General features: G+C 47.7%; 1 pseudogene; it reads right to left on the minus strand.

Moving 5' to 3' along the window:
* Positions 1 to 6,406: 6,406 nt before the first annotated feature.
* LOC123404743 lies at positions 6,407 to 6,952 on the minus strand (annotated as a pseudogene).
* Positions 6,953 to 7,769: the final 817 nt, after the last annotated feature.

Genomic DNA, 7,769 nt, shown 5'->3' on the forward strand with positions numbered 1-7,769 from the left:
GGCTGCCCCTTTGCCGTCCACCGTGCTCCCAGGCAGACGGCAAAGGAGTCCCAGGCATACGGCAAAAGGGCGGGGTGGGGGAGGCATCGGGTGGGGGCAACCGTTAGTGTGTTTGGTGGGCCGCCATCCCCTTTGCCGTCTGTTGTGCTCCCAGGTAGACGGCAGAGGAGTCCCAGGCAGACGGCAAAGGGGAGGGGTGGGTGGGGGTTGGGTTTCGGCCGTTTGGGGGGCGGGGGCTTTGCCGTCTGCCCACCCTTTGCCGTCCGCACAGGGCTTCTTTCCCATCCGCCAGTGGACGGCAAAGAGGTGGCTGACGACAAAATAAACATTTGCCATCAGCCACCTCTTTGCCGTCAGCACTTTGACAACTCACAGCAAAGTGTACCTTTGCCATGCGTCAGGAGACGGCAAAGGCCAGGCAGAGGGCAAAATTCTGAATTCGAGTAGTGACACATGCCCATCTATATGTGGACTCACACCACACACACCTACACCTACACACACAGAAGGGATTACTCACCCACATGCACACACAGAAGAATCACCCAACACATATATGTGGAGATGCTCACATGCTTATGTTGCACAAGTATGTGTGTGCAAACACCTACACACATACACACACATCTCTATATACACACTAACTACACACCCACAAGCACTATACTCTAGGCCAACATGCAAAAATAAAAGATAACATCAACAGAAGCCACTGGTGGTAAGAGAAACAACACAAAATAAAGGACAGCAAAAGGAAAATGAAATTAGAAAAAAAACAAAAGGGGAGGGTGTGGGGATCGAACCCACAACCCCTCTGGTGCTCCCACATGCACACACCACTGGGTATGCATCGGCGCTTGACATAGAGTGGGCTTCTGGCTAGGTAGCCCTCTCTGGCGCTGCCGTGCAACTAGCGAAATAAAGAAAAAGAAGGGCACTCGAGGGGGGATTGAACCCGCAACACTCGTGACAATGCGCGTCTCGGTTGCCACTGCGGTACGGTGAGGGATCTTAACAGAGAGGGTGGTGGTGCTCTTTTGAGCAGCCCCTCTACTCTGCTACCTACTACGGCGGTGACCGAAACAGGGGAGGCACTACGACGGCTCTCCGGTGACTAAATACTACGGTTGCTACCATGCGGGGGAAGAGGGAACCCTATGGGTTCCATTCCCGGGGCTAGCTCCCTGGGAGGAGGCCCACTACGACGGCGTGATGGCGCAACTACCTACGGCAAAGACGGCGACAGCAGAGGCCTACGGATAGGGTTTGGCGGTGAAATGGCGAAGGAGAGGGAGGACGACTACGAGAGGGTCATCTTGAGGGTCTCGGTGACGCGCCTGATGCTGCAACAAGGAAGAAGAGGGCGAGGCGACTTCGATATGCCCGATCTGCTCCGGAGGCGACGAGGCCGACACGGGGAGTGAATCAGAGAAGAGGACCTGCCCCGCTAGTGACGGGAAATGGTTGGGGAAGGACCCAGCATCCTCGCGGACGCCTCGGATGCCACGGGGGAGGCTGTCGGCGACGAGGAGAACGGCGGGGATCGACGGCCTAGGCTCTGTCTGAAACCGCTATCTCTCTGAAGCTTACCTTAGAGGGGAAGAAGGAGAGAGAAGGAGGTGACAGCGGGAAGAAGGAATCCTAGCATGCACGCCAAGGGGGGGCTCTAAATAGGGGGAGGTTTGACGGCTTCGACGTCCGTGAAGCCACAGACGCGAGCTCTCTCTCACACGCGCAACGCTCTCTAACGGAAAGGAGGGGAAAGGAGCGAATGATGTCACGAGGAAGAGGAGGGACAGGGAGAAGGCCGCGCGGCGAGGAAAAGGGGGGCGAGGCCCAGGTGAAGAAGGAGGTAGTCGGCTCACCTGGGATCTTTGGCGCTTGGCTGGAAAGAAATAAAAGGGTTTTTGTTTTTAAAATAACAGCCACAAACAAAAACTCACAAAAACAAGTAGAAGGGTTTGTTTTGAAAATTTAAAATAGCTAGGGGCTGAGGGATTTATGCCCTATTTAAATAAAATACAAACCATATTTTTTGAACAATTAAATTATACCTAAAAAAAGGAATTTATAATGTTGTTTTTTAAACAAAATCCTATGGACCTAAAGGCTAAAATAGCAGTCAGAGTTACCCCCTTAAACACAATTAAATACTCTAAATGTTGAACATTTTTAAAACAGGTTCAATCAAAGTATAAATCACAAGCTTAAAATAAAAAGGGGAAGGGCTTTGCATTGTTTTGAAAGGCATAGTTGGAAAGCTTTGTTTGAAAACATCACATCATTTCACAGCCACTCAAGCCAAGCTATCACCGCCATGATGGATCAACTAGCAACACAAGAATGAAAGCAATGCAATTGAAAGGATGCCATGATGCAAGATGATGACATGAAATGAAGCCAGATGAAATGATAAACTTTATATTACATCCAAAGCATGGTTCCACAAAATAGGAAAGGATCCAAAAATGGAAAGGGTTACATCTGGGCTGTTACAAACTCTCCCACACTACAAGAAGATCTTGACCCGAGATCTAGGACTGAAAGAACTGTGGAAATTCGGAATGGAGGTCATCCTCACGCTCCCAAGTTGCCTCTTTGTCAGAATGATGTGACCATTGCACCTTGAGAAACTTGATTGACCTATTGCGGTTCTTGCGCTCAATCACCTCAAGAATTGCAAATGGATGCTCATGGTAGGATAGGTTGGGTTGAAGGTCGATATCCTGAAGATCAACCGTGCGCTCGGGAGTCTTGAAGCATCTCCGGAGATGAGAGACATGAAACACGTCATGCACATTCGAGAAGTTTTAAGGGATCTCTAATTGATATGCAAGGTCGCCTGTCTTGCGATCAATTCTAAAAGGCCCAAAAAAGAGGAGCAAGCTTTCCTTTGATGCCAAAACGATGAGTGCCCTTCATAGGAGACACTTTGAGATAGACGAAGTCATCTAGCTGATAAACCGTGTCACGATGGTTGCTATCGTAGTAGCTCTTCTGACGGGACTGCGCTGCTTTGAGATTACCCCGAATGACACGTCACATTTCTTCTGCTTCAGCAGTCATGTCATTCCCAAGAATCTGACGCTCACCAGTCTGTGACCAATTGAGCGGGGGACGACACTTCCTGCCATAGATAATCTCGAACAGAGCTTTGCCTGTACTTGCCTGATAGCTGTTGTTATATGAAAACTCAGCAAAAGGTAGGAAGTCTTCCCACTTCATGCCAAAGGAAATGACACAGGCTCTTAGCATATCCTCGAGGACCTGATTGACTCTCTCAACTTGCCCACTAGTATGAGGATGGAAGGCTATACTGAATTGAATCTTAGTACCCATCGCAGACTGAAATGAATCCCAGAACTTGGAAGTAAAGATGCTTCCTCGATCCGAAGAAATCAGCATTGGAACACCATGCAATGACACTACCCTTGACGTATACAGCTGTGTAAGCTGAGTTGCCGAGATAGACTCCTTGACTGGAAGGAAATGAGCGACTTTGCTCAACTTGTCGATGACGACAAAGATGGCATCGTTACCTTTCTTGGACTTCGGAAACCCGGTGAGGAAATCCATCTCAACATGGTCGAACTTCCATTAGGGAATGGGCAAGGGATGCAAAAGACCTGCTGGACATTGATGCTCTGCTTTCACTCTTCGAAAGACATCACATTCATTTACGAACTGAGCAATTTCACGCTTCATGCGAGTCGACCAGAAGGTCTGTTTCAAATCCTGATACATCTTGGAACTTCCTGGATGTATCTAGAGTAGAGAGTTATGAGCTTCTTCCATGATAACATTTCTGAGATCCCCTTTCGGAATGACAACGCGATCTTCAAAGAACAATGTATCCCTGGCATCAACACTGAAGCATCTATATTTGGGAACTCCCTTTGCCAAGCCAATCTTAACTTTCTTCACCATTGCATCAAGAAGTGGAGCTTGTCGGACTTGGTCTTCCAAGGTAGGAGAAATCTGAAGATTAGCAAGAAATCCCTGAGGTACTAACTAAAGGTTGAGCTTTCTGAAAGATTCACAAAGATCAGGCTGGAGAGGCTTCAGAATAGGACTGTTGCAGTAAGTGTTCCTGCTCAAAGCATCTGCGATGACATTAGCTTTTCCTGGAGTGTACTCAACGCTCGGATTAAAATCTTGGAGCATTTCCACCCAACGAGTTTGCCGAATATTGAGGTTAGGCTGGGTGATGATGTATTTGAGACTCTTGTGATTGGTGAACACTTCAACCTTTGTTTCCAACAAGAGGTGTCTCCAAGTCATCAGAGCATGTACCATTGCCGCCACCTCAAGATCATGGGTGGGGTAATTCTTCTCACTTGGCTTCAACTGCCTCGAGGTATAAGCTACCACTTTCTTGTGTTCCATCAGAACTGCACCAAGACCTTGAAGAGAGGCAGCGCAGAACACTTGATAAGGTTTGGAGTCATCAAGAGGGACCAAGACTGGAGTAGATGTGAGGTTCTCTTTGAGTGTGTCGAAAGCCAACTGACACTCTCGAGACTAGACATACTTCACACCCTTCTGAAGAAGACTTGAGAGAGGCTTAGCAATCTTGGAGAAATTCTCAACGAATCTTCTGCAATAGCTTGCAAGCCCGAGAAAGCTTCGAAGATGCTTCACATTTTGCAGAGGTTACCACTCAACAATGACCTCCACCTTCGACAGATAAACTTTGATGCCCTCGGCAGAGATGATGTGCCCAAGGTAGACAACTTCCTTCAACCAGAACTCACATTTGGAAAACTTAGCATAGAACTTATGCTCTCTTAGCTTATCAAGCAGAAGCCTGAGATGTTCTTCATGCTCTTCCTCAGTTTCCAAAAAGACCAGAATATCATCAAGATACAACAAGACAAATTCATTCTTGAATAGGGAGAAGATATAATTCATCATCCGACAGAAGGTCGGTGGAGCATTGGCAAGACCGAAAGACATCACCGTGTACTCATACGAGCCAAAGCTTGTTCTGAAAGCAGTCTTTGGAATGTCCTCTTCGCGAATGTGAATCTGATGATAACCCATCCTAAGATCAAGCTTCGAGAAGATCTTAGACCCTTTAAATTGCTCAAACAACTCATTGATGTTGGGAAGTTGATACTTGATTTTGATCGTCTACTTATTCAATGGACGGTAATCGACGTAGAGTCATTCCGTACTATCCTTCTTCTTGATGAAAAGAACTCCACAGCCCCAAGGAGATGAGCTTGGTCTGATCAGACCCAGGCACTCTTGCTCATCAAGTTGTTTCTTAAGCTCCTTCTGCTCTTCTGGACTCAGTTTATACGGCCGCTTGCACATTGGCTCAGTACCCAGTTCAAGCTCAATTACGAACTCAACTGCTCGGTGCGGAGGCATTACTGGCAGTTCTTCCGAAAAAACATCTTCACACTCGCAGACCACTCTGACTTGCGAAAATGGAGAGATCTCACCCTTCTCATTCAAGGAAAATAGATGGACTGTATCATCACGCGCCGCGAAGATAATCACGTCCTTCAAAGAATGAGTTAGCTTCACTTGTTTAGCTTCACAATCAATAGACGCCTTGTTCATAGCCAACCAATCCATTCCAAGGATCAAATCAATATCAGAGTTACCAAGGACAATAGGAGAAGCCAGAAAGGCATAATTACCCATCTTGACAGAGACATGAGGAACTATGCAACTAGAATTCAAAATCAAACCAGGAGATACCACCGACATCGGCTTAGGCAAATCTTGATAATCAATCTCATGCTTGACGAAAAATGACTTTGACATAAAGCAATGCAAAGCACCAGAATCAAACAAGACTTTTGCAGGATAATCATTAATCAAGAGATTACACATAGTCACGTCTCAGGAGCTATCTGCTTCAGGTGCATTCACCATATTGACTCTCACAGACCGGGGGTTGAAGTTCACTATAGCATTGCTTCGAGGCTTCCCTGGAGGTGGGGGCGGAAGACGCAACTGAGAGGTGCACTTGTTGGAGTAGTGACCCTTCTGCCCACACTTGTGACTAGTAACATCTGACAGCGGACAGAAGTGCATATGAGGATTCCCCTGCTTCTTCTAACGCCCCGGACACACCCGCGGGCGGTCGTTACTCCTGGCGGGATCTAGACTGGCCCCACATATCAATACTACTCTTTTCTGCGCACTTTGTCCTCACTCATGCGCACCCGGGACCAACTTCCCGGTCGGTCACCCATCCTAGAACTACTCCAAGCGAAGCACGCTTAACCTGGGGGTTCTGTTCATATGGGCTCCCGGAAAAGAGGGAATTCCTTATTCATATGAGTAGTGTATGATCCCTAATAAGCCAGGTTATCACACTTCTGCTACTGAAACCTCTGCTGGAAAGCTGGGTTGGGTGGGTGGGAAGAACCACGACCACCTGACTGCTTGAACTGCTCAGTCTGCCGAGGAGGAGGAGGAGACACCCAATCTTTCTGCTGCTTCTGGACCACCTGAGTTGAGGGCGACGAGCTGGAATCCCTGAAACGCTTCCTCGAGTTCTCCACCCTTAGCAAAGCTCCCTCAGCCCTGAGATCCAAGTTATAGAACTTATGAAACTCATCGGGATCGCGCATGGCAAGGGCCAGCTGCAAGTCCTCTCTCAGACCACCTCTGAACTGATAGATCTTGCTCTTCTGATCTGGAATGTCCTGCAAGGCATATCGAGCCAGTTGATGGAACTCGACATTGTACTTGTAGACAGAGGAACCACCTTGCTTCAAGCATGTGAACTTCTCACGCATCTCTTCCACAAAGCTAGACGGATATAGTGAGACCTGAAATCTCTGCAGAAATCGTCCCAACTGATCATTCTGCCTCCCCTGGAGTCCTTCAACTGCTCCCACCAAACTGCTGCCTGCCCCTTGAGCTGATATGTTGCAAACTTGACGAAGTCCCCTGAACGGACATTGCTGCACTCAAAGTGTTTGATCATGTCCCGAATCCACTCCTCAGCATCGAACGGCTGGTCACAAGACGTGAAGGACTTCGGCTGGTTCGCCAGGAATTGATTCAGAGATGCGAACTGATGAGCACCATGGTCGAAATTGCCCTGCTGCTGATTGGTCCTCTCTTGCAACAGCTGAATTAACATCTGGGAGTTAGCATTTGTTGCAGCCATCACTGCTTGCCAAGCCTCTGCAGGAGGAGGCGGAGGAGGTGGTGGTGGAGCATGAGCACCCTCCCGACCCGGATTCTGGCGAGTTGGTGGAGCCATCCCGAAGACGGACAACACATAAGCCCAAAGAATAACATTCAAGGTAAAGCTGAATCAATAGGTAGAAATATCTGAACATAATATTTAGCAATTGCACTCTAACAAAATAGTACTAATGCTTCCTCAAAGTGCCTGTCGACAAAATCTGATTAAAGACCACTTGCAAATCAAGTATGAGCTAGTACTGCTCGGAACAAACGTATGACAGAGATTCCACCGGATATCTTTGGGGATATGATCGCACGGTCTCGAATTTATAGTAGCCATCCTATGCAAGGCAGTTTACACGACTTACGAAGCATCCCCGAGTCGTAGTAAGCTACAAGGACTCTTTAAGACACAACGAGAACCGCTGTAAGACGACCGTAAACAAACGTACGCACTGAATGTCGAATCCTAACCTCACATCATGTATCTGTAAGAAGATTATCCTATAAGTCGCTACCTGATATCCCACTGATGAATTCCTGAAATATCTGGTCATGCAATCTGGTACACGGATACAAGGAGTAATATGTCACACAACTCCTATACT

The sequence above is a fragment of the Hordeum vulgare genome, chromosome 6H, assembly GCF_904849725.1.
Source record: "Hordeum vulgare subsp. vulgare chromosome 6H, MorexV3_pseudomolecules_assembly, whole genome shotgun sequence".
Classification (NCBI taxonomy): domain Eukaryota; kingdom Viridiplantae; phylum Streptophyta; class Magnoliopsida; order Poales; family Poaceae; genus Hordeum; species Hordeum vulgare.